Below are 24,858 nucleotides of genomic sequence, written 5' to 3' on the forward strand. Positions count from 1 at the left end.
CTGTGCAAAACTCAACTGACAAACAAGTCTCCCACCATCAGAAGCAGGTGGACTTCCATGATACTGTATGATACCCACTCTGTGCTTCATCAATAATGTTCAGCCTTTATAATTCTTGAATCATTCCTTTTTCTGTTATAATTTCTCTCCCAATCCTCCAAGAAACAACGATATAGAAAGCAATACAGAATTCTGAGGTATGAATCATGGAATGAAATTCCTATTCCTGAAACCCCTGTTGCAAAAAAAAAGCAGGTAATGCACGCCCCTTGCTTACACATGTGAAAAAACAAGTGACTCATGGATATATTTTTCGGTTTGAGATGAATGACATTATAATAAATGGAGACAGTATACTAATTTCCATATCCTTGGGATTATTTTGCTGAATAGAAGAATCATTCACTATCTGGTTCTATTCATTAATTTTTTTCTCTTTTCCCCTTTTTATATTCTCTTCTTCTAAAATGATGAAAGGAGCAACTAGTGAAATGGTTGGGGGCAAGGGGAGTCCAGAAGGAAGTTCACCCAGACGTTACAGACATTGCTACTGGATAATAAGGTTATAAGTAATTTTCTTTTATGCTTTTCTTGATTTTTTTCAAATTTGAAACAATAAATGCATCTTACTTCTATAGTCAAAAGAAATTGTTCTAAATCATTTAAATTAATATTACTCCTTCTGCTTCACCGAGCACAATAACACACTTTCCCAGGCAGCAGACATACCGTCAGAACGTCCCTGGTGCTACAGTGGATAGGAACCTGCCTGCCAACGCAGGGGACATGGGTTCCGTCCCTGGTCCAGGAGGATTTCAAGTGCTGGGGTGCGACTGAGCCACAGGCGGCTGCTAATGAGCCCTGAGGGCCCAGGCTCCGCAACGAGAGAGGCCACCGCAGCGACTGCTGAAGCCTGCGTGCCCAGGGCCCAGGCTCCGCAACGAGAGAGGCCACCACAGTGACTGCTGAAGCCTGCGTGCCCAGGGCCCAGGCTCCGCAACGAGAGAGGCCACCGCAGTGACTGCTGAAGCCCGCGTGCCCAGGGCCCAGGCTCCACAATGAGAGAGGCCACCGCAGCGACTGATGAAGCCCGCGTGCCCAGGGCCCAGGCTCCGCAACGAGAGAGGCCACCACAGTGACTGCTGAAGCCCACGTGCCTAGGGCCCAGGCTCCGCAATGAGAGAGGCCACCGCAGCGACTGCTGAAGCCCGCGTGCCCAGGGCCCAGGCTCCGCAATGAGAGAGGCCACCGCAGTGAGAAGCCCTCTCACTGCAGCAAAGAGTAGCCCCCATTAGCCGCAACTAGAGAAAGCCCAAGCACAGCAATGAAGACCCAGCGCAGCCAAAAGTAAATAAGAAATGCTGCCAACCTCCACTGACCATCACCTTCCGGGGCTATCCTGTCCTCAACCATCCCCAGCCCTCAGGTTGGCCTCCGAGGCCCCTGAGTGAGCGCGGGACCCATCTCCTCCACAGAACGACAAGACCCAGGCTCCGTGTGGACATGGAAGGTCAAGAAGAGCCGTGAGTCAGGACAAGGGTTTGGAGCCTTAAGACCACCAGCCAAACTCAGCTAACAAGGCTTTCTGCAGACATGGGATGCCTGCACACAGGTTCTCTCCCACACAGATTTGCCACTTGCCCTGCAGGAACTCTAAATCAATATTCAATTGGCCATGGCTTTTGGTCTTTAATGAGCAAGTACCTCAACTGGAAGTGTTTCCAAGGTGGCTCAGTGGTAAAGAATCTGCTTGCCAATGCAGGAGACCTGGGTTCGATCCTTGGGTCAGGAAGATCCCCTGAAATGGGGAATGTCTATCCACTCCAGTATTCTTGCCTGGGCAATCCCATGGACAGAGGAGCTTCTGTAGACTGGCAGGCTACAGTCCATGGGGTCACGAAACAGTTGGACATGATTTAGTGACTAAATAACAACAACAGTATCTCAACTGGATGGCTGAATGGGCCTTTGTACTTGGAGAAGTCATTATCAGAGGTGCTCTTGTTGGTTCCTAGAAAGACATGTACTTAATTATGGAGGAAATACAGGGTCTACATCGTGCGCGACCCCCAGACTTCAAATGGGAGACATTAGTGAGCAGATTAGAATAAATATCTAAAATTTTTCCACAGTCACTTTAAATCATAGCCAGATAAGAATAAAAATCAACTTGTATACGGTTAAGAGTTGATTAGAACAGTCACTCACACATACACACACACAGAAAGTATGCTCTGGAATTACATCTATATCCACCTAGATCTGTGACACTGGATGTTCAAGAAACAGTGAAATATTTTGAGAGGCTAAATTCTTCACTTTTAAGAAGTAGTTGAACACCTTCAAGAAGCTAGACATTCTTTAATGCGCCACAATATAGCTTTTAAATGACTTGACAGGATAACTACATATAAAAGAAGTATGTAATGAATCTTCTCACACCTAAAACCAGGAAGGAAAAGAAGTATTGTCAGTAGTGGCTAAACCCCTACCATTTAACAGGCAGAGTGCTCTACACCAAATATCTTGTTAAGAATCTCTACTCTAAACACTTACTGACCAGCATTTCTAGTTTCCAGAAAGGAGTTACATCCCAGAGGGTGTTACACTCAGGACTCCCAGGCAGTGAGAGGCAGAGCGAGGACCCAAATCCAGGAGTGCTCCCTCTAGAACCAGTATCCTAAGGTCTGACCACCTCTTCCGGCCAGCAAGGGATTTAGGGTTACAAACGCAAGTGGGATTTTTTTTATTAATCCCATTGTGTTATACATTTTTAAAATATTAATATATGTCTAACATTGATCATAACCAAAGATGTGGAATGACTGGCATAATTATGTCGATATAGACCAGCATGACAGATGGAGGATCCTGGGTCCTTTTCATTTTTACCTTACACAAAGACATCCACAGATGGAACGAGCTCTCGCCACATGCCCGACGAAGGAATTCTTAATGTCCTGGCTTGTGTGAATGCTCTCTGTCATTTGAAAACAGCTTTTATAATTGCCAAAATGTCTGCACTCATTTGTTTCTAAATCACAGAAAGATCGTGAAGGAAGTTAAACAGAAAATTAAGAAAGAGGCAAAGCACAACAGCCTCTATACTGTCGACCTTGATTCAGAACAAATTACTTAGCTGTGAGCTAGCAGGCAGCCTCCCAGCCTCCTCCTAACACAGCCTTCTTTGTTTGGGGCTCTCTGCTCAGTTCTAACAAAGGGAAATCGGTGGGAAGATAATTAGATCTTCTTTGTAAAAAAGACCTAGCCATAGCATCTTTAAAACCACCTGCATCTTTTCAGCAAACGAAATAATACATAAAATATAAATGTTTCACGCTGCTATCAAACATTGATAATAAAGGTTTTAATATTTATTGTTACCTTTGGCCACAGCCCGAGTTCACTCTTGAGCAGGAGAGACATAGAGAGGTGAGGACTGCCTTTGGGTACCAGTGATTGGGACGGTGTCAGTGGTAGAAGGTCCCCGTGGAAAAGGGGGCTTGGCCAGGCACACTTAATCCTCTTAACATTCCTTTCTCTACAGCCCTCTGTAATCAGCTTTCTCTCAAATTCTAATAGCTGCTTCTTCTTTTCTAATATCAGGCTCTGTGCTTCTTCCCAATCAGGGATATTTAAATGATCCTAGGCCCTTCTATAGTTCACAGAAGGGGTTTTCCTGGCTGTGCCCTGGAGATTTCGTTGTCCCAACATTTGGAATGACTCCAGGCAAAGTGCTTCTCTATGAACATCAAAGTGTTTTGAGCAGTTACCCAGATAGCTTATGAATGTGAAGTTCAGGTTTTGCTCTCTGCACCTCTCCTCAGTCTCTGGTAACAGAAGCATGGTCTACGTGGAGGGCCATGGCCATGGATGGATGGAGTTAGGTCCCCGGGCATGCCTTGTGCTGGGGGGCATTCTGGAAGCTTTACTTTGCAAGCATTAAGCTGATGGGGTCTCACAACAACCTTACAAGGAAGGTATACACCAATACGCCCATTTTAGAGACGGTAAAACTGAGGCACAGAGTGCTAGGAAACTGTCTCTGAGGTCACAGGACTCACAAATAGCAGAGCTGGGGCTTGAACTTGGGCAGTCTGCCTGCAGAACCAGGGTCCTCAGGCAGGTCCTGTGTGCTGGTCCTGGCAGACAGCCAGGGGAAAGGCAAGCTTCCCATCTTGTGGGACCTCAGGGTAAAAATCCAGTGCCACCCACTTGCTCCAATTCTTTACCTGTAAGCTCTGCTAGAAGAGCCCCACAGCACAGCTGAGCTGCACCCGCCCTCAGACTCTCTGCCCTAAACTCAAGTCACAGCAGAGAACCCCCAGCAGCAACCCTCATGCTCACGTCCAAGCCGACACATGGACTCCAGTCTTCACTCTCCTCTCCTGCTTCAGGCTGACTTGGCCATTCATGCTCATTTCAAGAATCTTTTACAGTAAACACTTCCCACCCAGCGCCCTCCTCTTCCCGGGGACGCCCGCCTTCCCTGCCTGCCCCAGCTTCTTCCACTCCCTCTGGGGTCCCTGCAGGCAGCATCTTGGGTCTCCACCACCTACTTCCTGTCTCCGGTTAGAACCACCGAGGTCCGTGGTCTAATAATCAGTAAGCAAGGAAGAGACATCTTCTTTGTCTTCCCCACAGCACTTTCCTTTTGTTACTTGGGTCCTCTCTCCTCATTCCCCCATGCTCAATAACAACCAAATGGAAAAGAAAAGAAGGGCATCTTTCCAGACACAAAGCAGGAACCGTATTTCCAACCATACTTTGCACCACAAAATTCACCTTTTTGAAATACTGCCTCAATTTATTTTCAAAAAATATTTTCCTTTAAAGTAATGCTTATTGTTCTCTGACACGGGTGGAATTGCAAAGGGTGATGCAGTGTCATGATAGCTTCTGTTATACCCTGATGGGGCTTGATTTACAGACACTCTCACGGGAGAAAAGACATCTGTCACGGTGACATCGATCGGTATTTTGACTGGGGAGGTTAAGCCATCGAGAGGTGCCGACAGGGGGAACACGTAAGGGACTCCTCCTTCTTTGATAGCTTCCAGTCTCGAGACCCATTCCTGACAGAGACGCGTAAATACGGATTGTAGATTTACAAATGATGATTCACTGACACCCTCTTCCACAGAGTCTCATCAGACAGCCTGCCGGCAGGTGGCTACCCAGCTCAGCCGAGCACCAGGGGCTTTATTTCTGAGCATCCCCCACCCCCTACCCCCCACCTACTGAATCAAAAGATAGGAACTCAGTGACAAATCAGATTATTCAGATCAACTGAAGCAATTGTGTGCATGACAGTCTCAGGGATTCAGGAGTTTCCAGTTTTGTGAGATGTTTTGTCGTCCAATGTCTTGTTTCATTGTCGACAAGATACTAAAATCTTTTTCTTTGTGTGTTGATGGAGGAAGAAGACTCAGTTTCATCCAAAATCACTACATCCGGAAACTGTCAAGTTTAGAGATTATTTAGTACCCCACCTAATGTTGAAAATGAAGAAAGTAAATATCAACGTAAAGAGACTTTCCAAAAACACATATCTCGTTAGCGATTGTTGCTCTTCAGTCCCTCAGTCGTGTCCAACTCTTTCCGGCCCCATGGACTGCAGCACACCAGGTTTCTCTGTCGTTCACCACCTCCTGGAGCTTGCTCAAACTCGTGTCCATCGAGTCAGTGATGCCATCCAACCTTCTCATCCTCTGTCATCCCCTTCTCCTCCCGCCTTTAATCATTCCCAGCATCAGGGTCTTTTCTAATTGAGTCAGCTCTTTGCATCAGGTGGCCAAAGTATTGGAGCTTCAGTTTCAGCATCAGTCCTTCTAATGAATATTCAGGATTGATTTCTTTTAGGATTGACTGGCTTAATGATAAAGCCAATTAATAATTCTGGCAAGCAGCCGCCACAAACGGTATTTTCTCCCAAACGTAAAACAGTACTTAGTATAGGTTCTCTTAAAAAAAAAAAAAATTGTTTTATTTGAGTATAATTGCTTTACACTGTTGTGTTAGTTTCTGCTGCACAACACCACCAATCGGTCATAGGTGTACGTACGTTCCCTGCTGAAGAGCCTCCTTCCCAGCCCCACCTGCCATCCCTTCAGAGCACCAAGCCCAGCTCCGGGACTAGGCAGCAGGTCCCCTCCAGAGACCTACTCTACACGCCATAGTGTGTATGTCAGTGCTCCTTTCTCAGTTCATCCCACCCTCTCCTTCCCCAGCTGCATCCTCAAGTCCTTTCTAGTAGAAGCTCTTCTGATAATTACTGTTGAAGATTTTTAAAAATCCTCCAAAATGAGGATGGATGATATTATCTTTGTATGTGATTCTGAAGTTCCCAATTGACACAATTGTGACAAATACCAATTAGATACACTTTCAGGAGTCAGGTCGACCCAGTGTTTTCCCTGTTCTCCTTTCTCTATTTCTCTTTGAGCCTAGACATTAGTGTGAAAATAAAATAGCCTGAAAATAGTATCCGCTTAATTTCTGAAATCTCCCCCTTCATCTTGACATATTGGGTGGGGGAGGGATTTTAAAGGGACAAAGGAAGGCAGTGAGGGTCAGGGGACTCAGACCCCCACCCTAGTAAGGCAGGACATACCACTCCAGACCTTGTTGTCTCTTCTCTCTGGCCGGGAAGTTCCCCCTGAAACGTGGCCCACTACTCCAGGCCTTTGCCGCCACCAGGACCAGCCATCACGACCTGCCTCCTCCCTCCCTTGGGTTTCTCCAGCCTGGGGACCACCTGTGGAGAGTACTTTGAGGTCCTCGGACGCAGACAAAACAATCGGTGGACGTGCTGACTTTACCACTTTTAAACCAACTGAACAGCATTTTCTAGGCACAAAGCAAGTATTTTAAATTCTCATCCTCTTTTCCCTGTTGGCACCCAGAATCGAGTTGTAGGGTATTGAAAGGAAAAGTGTGGAAGAACAGACTCAATGTGTACTAAACGATCATCCAGATAAACATGGCTGTGCTTCATTCATCTCCCTTGATACGAAGATAACTCCGAGAGACACATCTAAAGTTACTCCGAGATTTTCTCAAAGACGTATCAGGTTACCCGGCTTCCGTGCTGGCCAATCAACACCACATTGGCTGAGTGAGGGACCACCCTCCCCGCTCTGCCCTTGGGGTTTCATCAAAGAGGCCACTCTGAAGTTTCTGGCCTCTGCACCAGTGAGCTGAGACTCATCTATCACTGATCACCATCAACAACTCTTACCCACCCTCCCAGGGAACCTGACCCCACTGCAGCCTGCACTTCTACAGATGCTTGAGTTTCTTGATATACAAAAATACAAATAGCACAAAACACATGAATGAACCCCACAATCTTCCTGTCTTTGATCCACGTTTTAAAAGGATATACTAACAAAACCAAGACACCGTAATATAGACAGTTTTTTTGTTTTAGACAGGATATAACAGCTATTTACTTTTATTTATCTTTTAATTTTTTTTTTTTCATTCTTGAAGGGAACCATTCTGTGTTCTGTAATCCTGCTAAAAATTCAACTGTGTTTAAAGCACTTACATTTTCAGATTTAATATTTGGGGAACAAACTTAAAACAGTCATTGAATTTCCACTGTTTTGATTGTCTTATAAAGTTCCTTCTCTGTAAGAATGTACTTTTAAATATATTTTAAGAAATGTCATTTTTTTAAATGATTAAAAGTATTTCAATATAAAGACATACATTCTAACTCAAAGCTGGATTTTTTTTCTTGAGTTTCAGAGAAATAATCTCCTTATGGATGTGAATTGTCTGTTTTTATTCATTTAAAAAGTTATATATTAATGTATGAAAAAATGCTACTAACATTTTTATTTAAATTTTCTGAAAGTGATCTTTAGATACTTTTTCTCAATATTTTCTTGTTTAGAATATTTTTTAATTTGCAATATAAAGTTTTTCCCCCAGAGTCAAAATATTGACTAAAATATAATTATGGCGCTAGAATACAATTTCTTTAGAATCAATTCCTGGAGGGTTAAGAAATTTCTCTGCCATCCCTGTTCAAGAATAGTGCTCTTCAAAACTTAGAAATACGTCCTGCGTTCAAATCAAAACTTATAAACACGTCCTGCGTTCAAATCAAAACTTATAAATACGTCCTGCATTCAAATCAAAACTTAGAAATATGTCCTGCACACAAATACAACCTTTAAGATAATATGAGGAGTAAAAAGATAGAAGTTACATGAAGCCTCCAGTCTTTCAATCAATATATTGAAGCCATGCGATGCTTACAGATTGCCTTTCACTTCAGGGAGACCCAGAAGAGAGTCCAGATCTATTGTCAGGGAAGTAGACAAAACAAGCAGAGTTCTAGCTGCTGGGCCCCAATTAGAGAATAATGGGGAAACTTATGCAGCTAACAATCTTCTGGGACTACTTGCTTTTAATGGACAGTGACCATTTGGAAACACAATCTTTACAGGTTCTGTACGGAGGTCATTTATTTTTTGAAAGTTTACTTGAGTGTTTATCCGCAGTGTCCAATGATAATGACTCATTCATTCATTTAATCAGCAAATACATTTTTAGCATCTACTATGTTCCAGGTGCAGGATGTATAGATAGAAAAATTACAGCCTCTGGCCTCACCGAGCTTATAGTTCAGAGAGGACACAGACGTGGAAACCAATGATCCTCACATGTCAGATAAAGGTCATGATGTGGGCACACTCCACGTGCAACAGATAAAGGGGGTCAGGACCTAAGAAAGGACTGCCTGGGTGTCGGATCCTCCGCTTAGCATCAGGATTACAAAGATAAAGAGGAAGAGAACAAAAGCCTACTGCTGCGTGACAACTGCCGTGGTAGAGAAATTCAGAGATGCCACATTAACAAAGAGGAGGATGCCTGGGCCAGAGGAGGGCAGATACATTAGGATGCTGCCAAGACGCTCAGATAACACCTTGCTGCTGCTGCTGCTGCTAAGTTGCTTCAGTCGTGTCCGACTCTGTGCGACCCATAGACGGCAGCCCACCAGGCTTCCCGCCCCTGGGATTCTCCAGGCAAGAACACTGGAGTGGGTTGCCATTTCCTTCTCCAATGCGTGAAAGTGAAAAGTGAAAGTGAAGTCACTCAGTCGTGTCTGACTCTAGCGACCCCATGGACTGCAGCCTATCAGGCTTCTCCGTCCATGGGATTTTCTAGGCAAAAGTACCTGCATTTACAGACTTAACACTAGGAGATCAAACTTAAGACATGAGTTGAATTCTCTCTGCTCTAACTCTCTTACAATTTGCTTCTGTGTAAGATACACTGTGCTTAGAGCAGGATGCCGAGAAAAGAGATGGTCTTCTAGCTTGGGAGTGGCCATCTCCACGTCTGGGAAATGATGAGGGCTGTTGCCTGTCTGGAATGCAGGGAGTCTCTGAGGGAAAAGTTCAGACCTGGGAAGGAAGTCAGCGCCAAGTCCCAGCTTTGAACACCGACCTGAGCAATCCAGAGTCCCTCCCACAAACCAGGGGGGCCACTGAAGGCTTGAGGAGGAGGGGAGATGGGATCAAGTTTGCATTTTCAGAAGGACCACCCAGAGCTTGCGAGGCTTGTCCTAGTCAGCTCACAGCCACCCTGAGTCTGATCCCCACACACACAGGCTCAGTCCGGCCCTGTCTTTAGGACCATCCACTCTGCAAGCAGGAGTGACAGTAAGGTGACACGCACAGTCTGGCTGTGGCCCCACACTCACCTGGCACCTCCTCCTCCCCGAAGGCACTCTGCCTTTGCAGTCCCTCCCTCCACTCTGGGAGCACTCGGTCCTCATCCCAATCCCGCAGCTTCTCAGCCTCCAGGCTGGCCTCTTCAGCCTCAAACTCTGCCTCCTTTCTCTGTGAGACGCTGTGTCTCAGACCTGAGCGCCAGCTGAGGCTCCGTCCGATTTTCTTCTCTGCAGGTCCCTGCAGGTCCCTGCCCCCTTCTTCCTGGACCACTGTCCGCCGGCCTGAGCTCACAACTCCTGTCCCCAGCTCCTCCTCCCACCTGTCTCCACTGCCCCATCCATGGACCAGAGGAAAAGCTCTCCCCAGACACCACACACTGAAATGACCCACCAGTCCAGGCCCTCGTGTCCAACTCCACATCTGGCCGAGTCTGAGTCTTTACGTTTTAAACAATTTTTTCTAATCATGATCACATTATATATCCTGGGCTGCTTTTCCAGATGCAAACCCTACAAGGCTGCACTCAAACTACCAGATCTGGGCATCACCAGGACCCAGCTTTGGTTTCCTTTTCTCTCCTTTGGTCACTGACACTGAGAACCCTCTCAAGCCTCTCAGCTAGACGGCTTCATGGCGCCCAGGGGACAGCAGAGTCACTCCCGGACTGGGTGACGCCCTTTGTGGTCACTGTCTCTTTTATCCATGCAAACTTCGTTTCAGAGGCCTCACTAGCGCCATTTCACAAAGAGGCTGCCCAGGCTCAGGAGAGTAAGTAAATTTGCCACCATGAGAAGCAACAAGGTTGCTTGAATCCACAGCCCTTTACCAATATGCTAAATGGCAAAGTCTGTGTCTTTGGGGCCATGAGACCCCAACCAACATGCGCCCTGTATGCTGTGCTTAGTCGCTTCAGTCGTGTCCAACTCCGTGTGACCCCACAGATCGTAGCCCACCAGACTCCTCTGTCCATGGGACTCTCCAGGCAAGAATACTGGAGTGAATTGCCATGCCCTCCACCAGGGAATCTTCCCAACCCAGGGATCAAACCCAGATCTCCTGCCCTGCAGGCAGATTCTTTACCTGGGGACCCCTCTAATCAGCCTGCAGCATCCTGAGTACCTGGAGTGTCAGGGGAAAGGTCAGGGTTGGTCTGAAACCCCTGAAGGAGCCGGGACACAGCCAGGTGAGTGCTTCCTTGAAGCCCTTCTAGACTCATTAGTTTTAAAGGGGGCTGAGACCCAGAAGACACCGGTTTTCCAGAGGTTTTTTCTTTTTTCTTTTTCCTACCTCTATGACTGCGAGTCTCTGATATAAATGATACAACACCCGGGACTCCCCTCCGCTGTCTCACTGTGGAGTCCAGGTCGCATAAATGCCTCACAGTGAGGGCTTTCAGGAATTAAACTATCTTGGATTTAAGACAGACTCTCTTCATGATTAAAGGAAAATGAAATAATGCCACTTGCAGCAACGTGGATGGACCTAGAGATCATCATATTCAGTGAAGTAAGTCAGGCAGAGAGGACAAATATCACATGGTATTGCTACGTGCGTGCGTGCTAAGTTGCTTCAGTCGTGTCCGACTCTTACAAACTACAGCCCGCCAGGCTCCTCTGTCCACGGGTTTCTCTAGGCAAGAACACTGGAATGGGTTGCCATGCCTTCCTCCAGGGGATCGTCCCGACCCAGGGATCGAACCTTCATCTCTTATGTTCCCTGCACTGGCAGGCAGGTTCTTTACCACTAATAGAATCTAAAAAAAAAAAAAAAAAGAAAGACACAAATGAACTTATTTACAAAGCAGAAACAGACTCACAGACACAGAAAACAAACTTATGGTTACCAAAGGGGAAAGGAGGGTGAGGGATAAATTAGGAGTTTGGGATTAACACGTACACAATAGTGTACATAAAACAGATGAGCCCCAGGGCCCTGCTGTATAGCACAGGAAACTGTACTCGGTATTTTATAATAACCTAGAAGGGAAAAGAATCTGAAAAGGAATATATATATATGAATATGTTCGGTACATAACTGAAGCATTGTGCTGTACACCTGAAAGTAACATGATATTGTAAATCAACTACACGTCAATAAAAATTTTTAAAGAAGGAAAAAATCCATTTCAATAAAACAGTTAAGAAATAGAAAAATAAATAAGCACAAAATAAGCAGAAACAATAATAAAAAGACAAACTCTCTTTGTACAATCCTCACCAATGAAGAACCACCAGAAGCAACTTCCAAATGAGGTAGACATTTCCTTTTTTTAGAAAATCTAAGGGGCAGAAGATACATTTGCGATCTCGCTGACTCCACTCTCAGCCGGTGTCGGCCTGTCCTCTTCCTCTTGCTCTAAGGGCCCTGAGAATTTAGGAGGTGTCACACTGCACTGGACAGAGACCCTGGTCTGATAGGTGAAATATCTTCCTGACCAGATGATATATCTGCTCACTTGTATTTATAAAATGCAAGTGACCTTTTGAATGGGAAAGGTGGGAGTCTTTTCATAGATTTTCCCTCCACACCTAGCAGGTATAAAACAAAGGCACATTTGTTCAAGATAAGGGGATAAATGACAATAAAGTCACCAACCAGCAATTTGCTATCGGACAGCAGGTCGCTTTGAGAAAGTCTCCCCTAAGCTGTTGCAGAGACAATGCAGCGGTCTACACACTTAAAATCACACACTCCCTGATTTCCTGCGCCTGGACCTCGAAAAATGCACGTACATAATGACGCATTTCACTCCTGCCTACCGGACTGTAAAGCAAAGGCACAATTTCTAAAGCTGTTATCAAAATTTTAAAGAAAAAATATGCAATACAAGAAAAAAATCTACTCAGACATATCCCTTTCTTAATTAGTAGATTAAGTTGCCATTTATCATCGGTCTACTAGTTTTTAGGCATGATACCAGGTACTTATAGCAGGTACATGTGTTATATTAACCCTACCAATAATTCTGTAGCAGGTTAGTGGGTGTTGTCTTTTCAATAGGTGAGAAAACTGAGAAATCACATGGCTTCCCCAAGGTCACAGAGCTCGTGAGAAACAGGTCAAGAAGTCAAGTCCAAGCCTCCTCCCTTCTAAGAGCTGGGCCCTCTCTACCAAGCACTACGAGCAGCATGAGCCCAGGAGCCTTATTGGCCGGATATTCATCCCGGCTCGGGCATGGTGTGATGTTGGGTCAGTTACTTCATCTCTCTGTTCTCCAGGTTCCTCATCTGTCAAAACAGGGATGACAAGAGCACCCACCACCTAAGAGTGCTGTAGAAATTTAGTGAGTTGACACAGGACCAGTGCTCGGAACCACCATGGACGGCGGGCAGTATCAACATCGCTGTCGGCGTTGCCAGCTTTGGCACGGCCGCACGGTGCCTCCTGTGTCCTTCCCCCACCTCCATCCCGCTTTATGTGCCCCTTCATAGTCATCCTTAGTGAGAGAGAAGCCCAGGCTTGCCTTCTCCATCTGCTAAGTTCACATCTACAGTCACGGCTACGGGGTACACTGCCTGAATTTCCACTGCAGAGACGGTTCTTGGGGAGATCCCTGTGCGGAGATGACCATGTGTTCACCAAACCCATCAGCTTTCCTGTCTAGGGACCTGTTCAGACTACAGCCCCCAACCTCCTTGGTGCTGGCCGTGGCCAGAGGATTCAGCGCCAACCCACTGAACGTTGCTGAAAGGGTGCTGGTCCCTGAAGAAGCTCTCACCTGGGATCCTTGACCTGAGGCTGGCGATCCAACTTCAGAGTTCAACACCCGAAAGGGTCACGAGGTACGAGGACTGTGTTGCCGTGTGAATACATGGAGCAAGACGCACCACCCCGCACCTCAAGCCGACTGCAAACTGCACAAGTGGGCCGGAAGCTTGCAGAGTGTTTACTAAGCCCTGGAAATGTTGGGGGTGCCTGTTACAGATGCTGAGTTGCTTCCCTTAACCAGTGTGCCCCCGGCAGCCATGCCATCCTCTCTCCTCACCACCCATGAGTCCTCAGAGAACTTTGTCACACTCATTCTTCTCGTAGCTTCCGTGACATCACGTTCTTCTGATCCCCCCAGACACTCCTGCACGTTCCTTCTCAGTTTCCTCTGCTGGCTTCACATCCTCCACTTTAAGTTTTCCCTCTAAAATGCTAGATCATAAATATTTTAGACTCTGTGGACCATTGTGGGCAATCTTGCATATGCTCCTTTGTTTTCTTTACAAGACTTTAAAAATGTAAAAACAAACAAACAAAAAAAAAAGCCTTTCTTAGCCACTAGCCATACAGAAAGAGGTCCACACGCTATAATTTGCTGCCCTCTGCTCTGGAGAACTGACAAGACAGAAGCCTTCTCTTTCCAGCAAAGCCTCTCCTGTCTTCGTGCTGTGCACTCTCTCCAGAGAATGTGACCTAATCCCAGGCTTTAAACACCCGTGTGTCAATGTCACTTGGATAAAAGTCTCCAGAGTTGACCTTTTCCTGGCGGTGCTGACCTCCTTGGACAACTACCTATTTATTTGCCTTTCCCTCTTGGTACTCACTAGGTCTCAAACATCCAGGTCAGAAAGAAGACATCTGGTTCTCCTTCAAACACGCTCCCAGCTCTATGGAGACGGCAGCATCCTCAAGCCAGCAATGCAAGGCCAGGCCCAGATTTCCCAGGTCCTCCTCTTCCCTCAGCCCAGAAGCCAATCCATCACTAAGATGCAGGGGCTCTGCACTCAGTGTACAGCTGAACCGCCTCTCCCCTTTGCTCTGCCTGTAACCGTCACCCCAGCTCACGTTTTCATTGCCCTCCCACAAACACATGCAATAACTTCCTTGTCTGTTTCCCTGCGTCCACTTCCCCTTCTCATCATGGAGCTCCCAAAGAGCAACCATAGAGAATTTTTGAACATCGAAATCAGCTCTTGACACTACTGACACCCGAGTGGCTTCCACTTGCTCTGAAAATAAAACCAAGGATATGGAAAACTATCTATGTATATGTATAACTAACTGAATCACTTTATTTACTGTACAGCAGAAACTAACACAACATTGTTAACCAACCACAGGTCAATTAAAAAAAAAAAAAAAACCTCTGGAAAAAAATAAAAATAAAGAAGTCATTACCAAAAATTTTAAAATAAAATAAGACCAAACTGCTCACCCTAGAGGACAGCTTCACCTTCCACTTACCACCTCACCCCACCTTCAGTCAACTGGCCTGACGACTCACACACACCCCTTCCTTTCCTTCTGGGTAATGTTCCCCTGTGTTCATCTCTTGTATTTTCATTTATTTATCTATTTCTCCTCTCTCTTCCCTCCTGCACAGTAGAATGTACCGTTCACAAAGGTAGAGATCTCACCTGTTATATTTACCAACACAACACTTCCAAAATCACTTGGTACATGGGGCATCAATGAATATTTATGGGACAAGAAACAGATACATGGCTAAAGAGAGGAAACAGACTAATGTATTTTAGTGACAGAATTTATTTTGACTCGGTTTTCTGGTACTGATGTGAACTTCAGATAAATGATTGACAGCTACCAATGGTATTTGTCAGCTCAAGCTGTTTCACAGTTGTATCTGCTTGTTCCTTATTTTTCATGAATCCCAAAGTTAGTCAAGATAAGTCAAATATTGTGAATCTAATTTTATGGAGGGGCTTCCCCGGTGGCTCAGATGGTAAAGAATCTGTCTGCAAGGCAGGAGACCTGGGTTCAATCCCTGGGTTGGGACGATCCCCTGGAGAAGGGAATGGTTACCCACTCAGGTACAGTTGCCTGGAGAATGCCATGGATATTCCTGGAAGGCCACAGTCCATAGGGTTGCAAAGAGTCGGACATGACGAGGACGTTGATGTGCAAACAGGTTGGTATCACCGAATCACAGTGAATAGGAAGACAGGAATTTACTCCAAGTCTCTGCTGTTCTAGGTTTACCCAGCAGACAGTGGATCCCACGGGTCTGAGAAAACCACAGCTTATCATTATTCTTCCATTTCTGTGAAGGCCCCAGAAAAGCTGGCTTTTAAAAGCAGTTTGCCAAGGACTTCCCTGGTGGCTCAGACAGTAAAGCATCTGCCTACAATGAAGGTGACCTGGGTTCAATCCCTGGGTCAGGAAGATCTCCTGGAGAAGGAAATATCAACCCACTCCAGTCTTCTTGCCTGGAGAATCCCATGGACAGAGGAATCTGGTAGGCTACAGTCCATGGGGTCTCAGAGTCAGACACGACTGAGCGACTTCACTTTTCTTTTTGCCATTTAAAACACTGAGTGACGAAGTTTGGTTCTGTACTCTGAAGGAAGAACCTAGGAGAAAGTACAACTACAAAAAATAATGGTATAGAAGAGATCACAATGCTGAAAATATGAGTGATATAAACAAGAGTGCAAGAAAGGCTGTGAAGTCCTCTCCTGCTGGAGAGAGTTTACCTGGGGGTTGTTCACTAGAGCATTGTGCTGTTCTGGGTCCTGGGAGCTGTGGAAATCTTCAAGAGGACTCTTGGGAGAACAGAGCAATCATTAAAACTCTGGCTGGCAGATTAAAGGCTAAAGGAATTGATACCAATTTCCCCTGAAGAAGAGGCATTAGAAGGGGTGCCACCTGATCCAGATGCCTTCTGCTGCCGCTAACGAGAACTGAATTATAAACTAGAGAGATTTCAGCCAGATGGGAGACAAAGCAGAATTAATGAATCTCTGCCTAGGTTCTTCATTCCCTGGAATACATCATCACCAGGGGATATCTCATCACCAGGGGAATCTCATCACCAGGGGAATCTCATCACCTGGGGAATCTCATCACCAGGGGATATCTCATCACCAGGGGAATCTCATCACCAGGGGATATCTCATCACCTGGGGAATCTCATCACCAGGGGATATCTCATCACCAGAGGGTATCTCATCACCAGGGGAATCTCATCACCTGGAGAATCTCATCACCAGGGGAATCTCATCACCTGGGGAATCTCATCACCAGGGGAATCTCATCACCTGGGGAATCTCATCACCAGGGGAATCTCATCACCAGGGGATGCACCCAGACCTGGGCCACCATGTGATGATGTGGGAGCTTTTCTGGAGCATCCCTGGCTTCCAAGTCTATCTATAACTGGGCTCTTTCTCCTCCACACTGTAAAATAAACGCTTAGACACTTCATTCATCATGGACTGGAGGAGAGTCTAATATCTTTTTCTTTTTTTGGATGTGAACTTTTTTTTTTAAGTCTTCATTGAATTTGTTACAATATTGCTTCTGTTTTATGTTTTGTTTTTTTTGGCCACAAGGCATGGAGGATCTTAGTTCCCATCCAGGGACTGAGCATGCATCCCTTGCACTGGAAGGCAAAGCCTTAACCACTGGACCACCAGGCAAATCACTTCGTGGTTTAAGGCTTAGTGCCTTTAACCATTGTTGTAGCTGTAGTTTTTTCACTAAGTCCTGTCCAGTTCTTTGAGACACCATGGACTAGAGCCCACCAGGCTCCACTGTCCATGGGATTTCCCAGGCAAGAGTACTGGAGTGAGTTGCTACTTCCTTCTCCACGGGATCTTCCTGACCCAAGAATACAACCTGGGTCTCCTGCATTAGCAAGCAGATTCTTTACCACTGAGCCAGCAGATAAGCCCTATTTTTAAGCATTGCTCTTCTCAAATTTTGCCTTTTCATACTGTTCATGGGGTTCTCAAGGCGAGAATACTGAAGTGGCTTGCCATTCCCTTCTCCAGCATTTGAATTTCTGCTAAAGAAATGAGATTATGTCATTTGCTGTTCAGTCGCTAAGTTGTGTTCCACTCTTTGTGACCCCATGGACTGCAGCATGCCAGGCTTCCCTGTACTTCACTGTCTCCTATGGTTTGCTCAAATTCAGGTCCATTGAGTTGGTGATGTTATCCGACCATCTCATCTTCTGTTGCCCATTTCTCCTGCCCTCAATATTTCCCAGCATCAGGGTCTTTTCCAATGAGTCTGCTCTTTGCATCAGGTGGCCAAAGTATTGGAGCTCCAGCATCAGTCTTTCCAATTCAGAGTTGAATTCCTTTAGGATTGACTAGCTTGATCTCCTTGCTGTCCAAGGTACTCTCAAGAGTCTTCTCCAGAACCACAATTTAAAAGCATCAATTCTTCCGTGTTCAGCCTCCAGAAATCAGCCAAGCAGTTGAGAGAATACATGAACGGAATTTTAGAAGTTCTGCTCTAAGTACAGGCAAGCACTTAGAACCAGGATCATGGGGAATGGGGGTAGGGACTGGGAGAGGCAGGGATTTGCAGTTCCATAAAAGACCAGGTGATCCATTTCCTTGCTAAAGTAAATTCAGCTCTTGAGCATGAGTGTTAAACAATATTTACTAAACAAACTGTGTGCCACGGATTGTGCCAACTGATACATGAAATAAAACAATAAAAAGGCACAGCCTGTTTCCCACAAGGAAACAGCTGAACAGGAAGAAAAGGCGCGTGTTCGGATAGCTTTGATGCACAGCAGAGTTTGCAGAGCATTCCTAAAATGAGGGTAAAATGGCAAATATGGGAAGGAAGATAAATTCCCATTGGGGATGTTCTAATTCATCAAAAAATCTGCTAAATATAGAATTGTGTGTACAGGCATAGATCACACTTTTTCAAAGAATTCAGTTCAGTCGCTCAGTCATGTCCAACTCTTTGTGACCCCATGGACTGCAGCATGCCAGGCTTCCCTGTCCACCACCAACTCCCAGAGCTTGCTCAAACTCATGTCCATTGAGTCAGTGATGCCATCCAGCCATCTCATCCTCTGTCATCCCCTTCTCCTCCTGCCTTCAATCTTTCCCTGCATCAGGGTCTTTTTCAATGAATCAGCTCCTCTCATCAGGTGGCCAAAGTAATGGAGCTTCAGCTTCAGCATCAGTCCTCCCAATGAATATTCAGAACTGATTTCCTTTAGGATTGACTTGTTGGGTTTCCTTGCAGTCCAAGGGACTCTCAAGAGTCTTCTCTAACACCACAGTTCAAAAGCATCAATTCTTCAGCACTCAGCTTTCTTTATAGTTCAACTCTCACATCCATACATGAATACTGGAAAAACCATAGCTTTGACTAGAATGACCTTTGGCAGCAAAGTAATGTCTCTGCTTTTTAATATGCTGTCTAGGTTGGTCACAGTTTTTCTTCCAAGGAGCAAGCGCATTTTAATTTCATGCCTTCAGTCACCACCTGCAGTCATTTTGGCAACTAAGGAAATAAGGTCTCTCACTGTCTCCATTATTTCCCCCTCTATTTGCCATGAAGTGATGGGACCAGATGCCATGATCTTAGTCTTTTGAATGTTAAGTTTCAAGCCAGCTTTTTCAGTCTCCTCTTTCACCTTCATCAAGAGACTCTGTAGTTTCTCTTCGTTTTCTGCCATGAGGGTGGTGTCGCCTGCATATCTGAGGTTAGTGATATTTCTCCCACAATCTTGACTCCAGCTTGTTGTTCATCCAGTCAGGCATTTCTCATGATTACTCTGCACAGAAGATAAATAAGCAGGGTGACAATATACAGCCTTGACGTATTCCTTTCCCAATTTGGAACCAGAATTAAATTCAAAGAATTAAATCATGATAAAATATACACTAAAGTAAATAAATCATGATAATTGTTTTGCTCTGAAAATTCAGAAATGACTTAAGAATTTTATAGAAATTTGGGATCTTTAACTATCAAATGTCATTGAACTTTAGATGTAAGATGTGTTGTTTCATGAGATATTTTGGTTAATACATTTCTAACTATTCAACTGTTATTTTGAGGAACATGTACCCAACCTATAGGATGCAGGAAACTAACTTCTTTTTTTTCATTTTTCCTATATGTTTAATGACTCCTTCAGATACTTACACTAGAACCTGAAATGGCATTCAGAAATTCCTGACTTTGGACTAGATGGAAAATGTACCCAAAAAAAGCAAGGATTGGGTGGACTTTGAAAGATGGGAAGTTCAGAGACGAGGCCATTGTCATTAGACGTCTGTACCAATAAAGGGCGAAAAGCAGAAACATTCTTGTAGTCACTGAGGTTTTCTCCATCACCAGCATATAGTCCACACGCATTCTGGAGAGGAGTGGTGGGCCTCTGACCCGGGCAGAGCTGGGCACACAAGCTCTGATCAGTGTGAGAAGAGACCCGGTGATGGTGCTAACTGGGGCACGCCATCAGCCTGCCTAGAATCCTAAAGGTTTCTCTCGTTCTCAGGGTGAAATCAAACCACCCTCTTGAAATGCTGCAGAGGTGTTTAACTGTCCTCCCAAGGTCTGCTCCCTATCTAAAATAACCAGAGCCTGAACCAACCCAAAAATTGTTTCTACAACCTAAATGTCCATCAACAGAGAAATGGATATAGAAAATATGCTACATAGTACAATGGAATACTACTCAACCATTAAAAAGAATGAAATAATGCCATTTGCAGTAACATGGACGCAACTGCTGCTGCTGCCGCTAAGTCGCTTCAGTCGTGCCCGACTCTGTGCGACCCCATAGACGGCAGCCCAGCAGGCTCCTCTGCCCATGGGATTCTCCAGGTAAGAATTTTGGAGTGGGTTGCCATTTCCTTCTCCTGGATGCAACTAGAGATTATCATACTAGGTGCAGTAAGTCAGAGAAACAGAAACATCATGTGACACTCCCTATTTGTGGAATCTAAAAAGAAATGATACAAATGAACTTATTTACAAAACAGAAAGAGACTTACAGACTTAGAGATTGAATTTATGATTGCCAGGGGTAAGAAGGCGGCGGGGGAGAGATACAGAGTTTGGCATGGACAGGTACACACTGCAGTATTTAAAATGGATAACCAGCACGGACCTGCTGTATGGCACAGGGAGCTTGCTCAAGACTGTGTGGCAGCCCGGATGGGAGGTGAGTCTGGGGGAGAGTGGACACATGCGCACACAGGGCCGAGTGCTTCTGCTCTCCACGTATAACTGTCACAGCACGGTCCATCGGCTATATTCCAATACAAAATAACAAGTTTTAAAATAAAATAAGGCAAAAGGAAAAAAATGAAAACTGGTTTCCGTCCCTTAACACTTCCCTTTGTATGTCTGTTTAGAACCATGTCTCCCAAAAGTGCACGGCAAGGGCGCAAGCTGAAAGAAGCGGACGTGTCAGATCCTGGGAAGTAAAACCATGAATAAGAGTACCTTCAGGGGGCTTCCCGGTGGCTCAGCGGTAAAGAATTCACCTGCCAATGCAGGAGAAACAGGTTCAACCCTGACCCAGGAAGACCCCACATGCCGCGAAGCAGTTCAGCCCGTGCGCTGCAAGCACAGAGCCCGTGCACCGTGCGAACAGCAGGTTCTCACACCCAAGAGGCTCAGACTGCGGGAGAACAAGCGAACCAAACAAAACCCATGCAGGAAAAGACAGGAAAGCCCAGGAAATCGTTAAAAAGACATGGTGAAAGATGGTGAAAGATGAGGTATGTTAACAACCTAAAACATCCAATTCTTCTATTTTAAAAAAATGTAACTTTCAGATTAGGTTTCAAAAAGCTAACCTCAACTATATTTGGCCTGATTAAAATAAGGGACTGAGGGACCCACGCAAGGTGGGGGCCTGGGTCTGGGGTGAGCGCCTCGTCACCCCTGAGTCAGGACCTAGCTGAGGGACTAGGTCAGCACCATCCAGCAATCACCGGCTGGTGCGGAGGAAGGGATGGAGGAGGCGATGCTAGCCCCGTGACGCAGGCAGGTGAGTGGAGAGAAGGGCCAGATGAAAGCCCCCAGCGCCAGCAGGCGTCTCAGGCTGGGAACAGCACAGACATCACTGCACGTGTTACAGCAGCGTTTCCAGTCAAGAAGATGCAGAAGAAAGTCCCTGCAGTTGGGAGACTCAGCATTTTAGACAGAGGGTTGTTTTTCTAAATGTCCCCCAGAACACTTCATCAGAAGGTCAGCATTACAAAGGGGAAGTCTAAGGCAGTGAGGGTCCAGCCAGCATTCTGGAAGTTGGTTGTCCCCTGCTCAGCCTCATACATGAGGTTACAGTATATGGAGCTTCTCGCATCTGTTTTCTACTTTATTGCTCAGTCACTCAGTCATGTCCGACCCTTTGCAACCCCATGGAGGTTTTTTACCTACACTATCTTAAAACTTCAGCTATATAGGCAGAGCAGAGCCTCATGCGGGCAAATCTGGCTGGGCACTGGGGCCACCCACCCGAGTCAGGGAGACCCCCACTCAGTGGCACCCCATGTGTGGCATCAGCAGTGCGACACACTCACTGCAGCCCACAGGCAGGGGCACAGACCTCGTTTATCACACTCAGCCTTTCTCAGTCAGAGGAGCCTGATCCAAGTGTTCTCCTACGTAACTGGAACCAAGTTCCGATACACAGCTGTCTCTGAAAGCACTCGATATTTTCTAACGCTTTGGGGAATTTTTGACTAAAGAACTATATATACTTTTATATACGGTGACTCAGATGGTAAAGCATCTGTCGGCAATGCAGGAGACTCAATTCAATCCCTGAGTTGGGAAGATCTCCTGGAGAAGGGCATGAAACCCACTCCAGTACTCTTGCCTGGAGAATCCCACGGACAGAGGAGCCTGGCGGGCTACACTGCAGTCTATGGGGTGGCAAAGAGACACGACTGAGCGACTGGGCACGCACACACTACACCCTTATGGGTCTGAGGTCCCTGACGCTGCAGGTCCGTATGTCCCTGACACTGTGCAGGTCTGTGTGGCCCCTGACACTGTAGGTCCCTCTGGGCCCTGACACTGTAGGTCCCTCTGGTCCCTGACACTGTACAGCTCCATGCGGTCCCTGGGAAGTGTGACTGTACAGCCTTCTCTTCTCTAGAACAGGGTTTCTTGGTCTCAGTGTCACTGACATTCAGGGCAGGATGACTCTGCTGGGGGCTGTCCTGTACAGGGTAGGACATTAAGCAACATCCCTGGCCTCACCCAGTGGATGCCAGCACCAACACCCTCCCCTCGCTGTGACCACTGAAAAGGTCCAGAGCCACGATCAGAAGTCCCGCAGGGGCAGAGCACTTCCGGTGAAAGCCCTAGTCAATGTACTATGATGGTGAGGTGCCTGTCGTTCAACTCACCGGGATCTGCATGTCCAGAGGAGGAGGTTCTCAGGTAAAGGTCTTTATTGGATAAATAATGCCAGGCCCAGTGCTGAGTTCTGGGGATACGAAGGTAAATACAACAGGCTCCTCGGAAGATCGCGTGATGGAGACGCAGAAACAGTAAGGATGCCTGCGGGAAAAAATGCTTCAGCCTTAGCAAACACAGGATACTCTGACAGCAAAACAAAGAATACAATCCCAGCAGGACAAAAAGGAGTCAGAGAGAAAAAGTGACATTTGAATCCTGAAGGATAGGTAGACTCCTCTAAGCGAGAGAATGGGGAGAGGCATTCCAAGAGGAGTTCATGCAGAAAAGAGTGCATTGGGGGCGGGGCCCGCAGTGGGCCGGGGTTGGGGGGCTTCCATCGCAAGCGTGCAGGCACTGACCTCACTTCATTTTTCCTTAAACCATGAACTGATACCGTCCAACAGCGATACAGCACTAACGGCCCAGGATCTACATCGAGACGTGTTTGGTTTTGCTTGCGGATGACTCCTGTCTCTCTGGGCAACAGCATCCCGCTTACAGGAAACCGGCATCCAAAGCGAAGTGCCTTGCGAACAAAGCGGCGCTCACTGCACCTGATCGGAGAGCAGGGCTTGTCTTAAAGCTACTGCGGCTCCCACGTGCTGCCTGAGCACTTGGCACCCCACTCCAATACTCATGCCTGGAAAATCCATGGACGGAGGAGCCTGGTAAGCTACAGTCCATGGGGTCTCGAAAAATCTGACAGGACTGAGCGACTTCACTTTCACTTTTCACTTTCATGCATTGGAGAAGGAAATGGCAACCCACTCCAGTGTTCTTGCCTGGAGAATCCCAGGGACGGGGGAGCCTGGTGGGCTGCCTTCTATGGGGTCGCACAGAGTCCGACAGGCCTGAAGCGACTTAGCAGCAGGGGCCGTTAAAAGGGCTTCCCTTCCAGTAGGTACCACAGGAGTGGTGGGGCGTCCCACTGCCTTAGGAGGTAACCCCTCAGTTAGACTAATTGGATTTTTTCCCAAAGAATTCCAGGTTATTGATTTGAGAATTGAAACTAGTATTGATGTACAGTAGCCAGTTCTACTTGAAGAATTAACTATAGAAATTTTTAAAGTAAGCAAAATAAGAAATCTACAATTTTTACTGCTATAAGGTTTCACTTTTTAAAAATTCACTGCTAACCCCCTTAGAAATCTGGGCTTCCTAAACAGATGAAATTATACATAATTTTGCCAAATGCCTTAAAATGTAAATTGATTGTCTTGTTATAATGAAATATTTTTGTTTATCCTTGAGCCTACAGTGTTTTTATATAACATTTGTTTATTTAATGGTTTACCATTAAAATCACTCATTGATGCATGAAGTCATTTGAAAATATACAAATGCTTCTCAAAGATATTGAAATAAGAACTAGATCGACTGAGTCCTGCCTGGTGACAGTTACTGCGCTGGTGTTTCATGTGCCATATCTCATTTATTTCTCACAACCCCGGGTGAAAGTTATTATAATTATTTCCATCTTACAAATGAGCACCTAGAGAGTTTAACTTGCCCAAGAACCCACAGCTAAAATGGATGACTTAGAACAGACCTACCCAGGCTCTTTCCCTGTCTTTCCTAAAGAGTAGAGACCTCCAGCTCAATACTTCACTCCATGTCTTTTCCATCTCCCACGGCCCCACACTGGTCTCTCTCGTCCTCAGGACTAGACCTCCATCCACGTTCCTCCAAGCTCTCAGCCTTCATATCGCCTTTGCTCTTCTCACCAAAGGTCCTGGCTGCCCCGTAGGAGTGTTGGGGCTCAAAGCAGGAGGTCACCCTTCTCCCCAACCTGATGGTGGTGGGTTAGTCCACATCCAACTCTACTTCTGGGTCTGATGGGTTTACCCTTTTATAATAGTTGGCCACAAATGTCAGTAATCACTTGATGCTAGAACATGGCTACCTCAGAATCTCTTCTTATCTCATACTTTTTAAATATGACCTTGCAAAGCCATTTTCTGGTACTTGTCTCACTCTGCCTGACAACTCCCCTTAGGGTGAGCATCTCTAGGTCCATCCATGTTGCTGCGTATGGAAT

General features: G+C 46.0%; 1 long non-coding RNA gene across 1 annotated transcript; it reads right to left on the minus strand.

Annotated features, from left to right (window-relative positions):
* Positions 1–20,520: 20,520 nt before the first annotated feature.
* On the minus strand, positions 20,521–23,961 carry LOC132342428 (uncharacterized). Its single transcript, XR_009490794.1, has 3 exons — positions 23,180–23,961; positions 22,769–22,922; positions 20,521–20,655 (listed from the first exon to the last, which is right to left on the minus strand). It is a non-coding gene; the product is annotated as an uncharacterized lncRNA (long non-coding RNA).
* Between the last annotated feature and the right edge of the window lie 897 nt (positions 23,962–24,858).

The sequence above is a fragment of the Bos taurus genome, chromosome 16, assembly GCF_002263795.3.
Source record: "Bos taurus isolate L1 Dominette 01449 registration number 42190680 breed Hereford chromosome 16, ARS-UCD2.0, whole genome shotgun sequence".
Lineage (NCBI taxonomy): Eukaryota > Metazoa > Chordata > Mammalia > Artiodactyla > Bovidae > Bos > Bos taurus.